This window comes from Acyrthosiphon pisum, chromosome X (assembly GCF_005508785.2).
Source record: "Acyrthosiphon pisum isolate AL4f chromosome X, pea_aphid_22Mar2018_4r6ur, whole genome shotgun sequence".
Lineage (NCBI taxonomy): Eukaryota > Metazoa > Arthropoda > Insecta > Hemiptera > Aphididae > Acyrthosiphon > Acyrthosiphon pisum.
The window spans coordinates 101,317,131-101,319,587 of record NC_042493.1 but is presented as its reverse complement, the minus strand read 5'-3'; positions in this window follow the sequence as shown (position 1 = coordinate 101,319,587).

Sequence of the window (2,457 nt, the reverse complement as noted above, 5' to 3'; positions counted from 1 at the left end):
AGACAGTGAAAAATTGTAGGCCGATCATCTGTAATCGTGTTAAATCGTAGTTTTCTAAAGGTAAACGGTCCTTATAATCGTGTGTGTAAGTAATGACTAAGGCTCGGAAATTAATGAACTTAAAAAGTACCTAATAAATGTGCATTGTGCGCTTAAAAAAGTAATAACGCATAATATGCTCAATAAAAAATGCACTTATTTTTTTTTACTTAAAATGTATCGGTTGTCACGGTGCAGAGGCGGTGGCTGTCACGTACTACGGGGAGGAGCTTTGCCCTCTGACTACGATTTAGCCCTCACAAACATATTCCTTATTGAAATAGATGTAAGCCACCTATGGGTTATTTTAAATGAATTGTTTTGTTTGGTGGGCTGTAGCCCCCCCCCCCTTTCTGCCAGAATCTTAACGTTAGTTTCACCTATGCGTAGTGGTGATCGTGGTACGATCAGGCGGTCGTTCGGTTTTCGTCGAGTGGTGGTGAGGTGATCTCAGTTTGATGGAGTAGCAGTCGAGGTACGATAGAGCGATAGTCGTGGTACAGCGGAGCGGTTGGCGTGGTACTATTGGGCGGTCGATCGGTTGCCGAGTAGTGGAGAGGTGATGTCAAGTGTATAAATTATAACATGTATATTATTATTATATTTAACTCAATAAATTTTTTTTATTTTAAGCATTAAAATGTTATTTTTTACAAATATAAAAAAAGCCCAATTCCTGTGTATATTAATAGAATCATTCTAGTTGTAACATTACTTTTTAAAAGAATTTATATTTTAAGAGTGGGTGAAAATATATTCCCCCCCCCTCGTAAGAATGACCTAGGTATGCTACTGGCCACACCCGTTGTGTTGCCTCTGTCTTACAAACGCGTTACATATCAAATTTATGCTCAGCAGTTCAAGTTTTATGCTACTAGCTTACAAATTAGAATCATTAGATCTATTAAAATTTGATGGTTCGAACATAATTTTCGTTTTGATGGAATTTTTTTTACGATAGTTCGGTTTTTTAAGATTTTACAATGTTCCGTTTTCATTAATAAATGTTTACTAAAAACTATAAACTATAAAAATATGGGTATTTATGAACATTTTAAGTACAAAAAGTTGATAAGTGGGTGTGGCAGGTGTGGCGTCCTCTTAATATTATAATATAGGTAATTTTATTGTATAAATCTATATTATATTACAACGTAATTAAAGCGGAAATCGTTATCATTTGTAAACCTATATTATAATATATCAATTATCACCCCAATCTAATGTATACCTATATTAGAGTAAAATAATAAAAGTATAAATAATTAAGGCATAGTTGCATTTGCAACATTTCTTCTAGTGTTCCAATACGAATTAAAATATAAACATTTTAAGTGTAATTTTTGGAAGTTTTGGAATTGAATTGCGATTTTCTTTAATTTATTAATTTATAAAGCAATTTTAACAATTTTTTGATTTTTTCGCGTAATTTTTCCATGGTTCTTACTTTAAAAAAAATACCTAAGAACGTTTGGACATTACAATTTCAAACAAGCACTTATATATTGCCAGAAATTCAATGATATTGATCGTATGACTTTAAATAACATGTAAAATATTATTTTATTTTTTAGTATTTAAATATTTTCTAAAAAAGAAAAATGATAATAGATGTAATGATTATTTATTAAATTTATAAATTATAAAATATAATTCAAATTTAACTGTGAAGTGTGAACTGTAAAGTTAAAAAAAAAATAATAATAAATTTAACAATGACGATAATTATTATTATAATTACCTATTTCCATTAAAGATACACGTTATTACTTTTCAGCGCCAATTTTAATATTTTAAGTAGAAAATAGTAGAAAATAAGTTACAATGTATGTTTTTAGAAGCGAATTGGATCTAGTTGATACTTATAGGAGGTCGAAATTGAAAATGCTCATTGTTTTCTAAAATAATTGAAGAAAAAAAATGAAAATTTATTTAAATTGTTTGGTAACCAGGTTGGTTATACTGTCCTCATTTGGATTGTATTTGATTAATTTAAATTTGTTTTTCTATAAATGTCAATAAAAAATTATTCATTTGGTCAAAAAGCTTAAAAATGTAATGCGTAAGTTTTATTATAGCTAAAATATTAACGATACATAGGCATCATAGTTATGTTTTATAATAATTTAAAGTTCAAATTTCGTCAAAACTACAGTTAATTTGTAGTTTAAAACTTATAAAATATTAAATGTACTCTATATAGCTAAGGCTAAACAATTTAATACAATGTATTTCATACAAGTAATTCATACTTTTACCTAAAAATTACAGATGATTTATGAAAATTGGTATGCAAATACACCGTTTTTTCAAAAATTAATTCTGGTAAGACATATATGAAATTTACGTCTTGCTTACTATAGTTGACAGTTGAAACTATTTTTGAAAAAGTAATAATAATATGGTCGATGGGGGGGG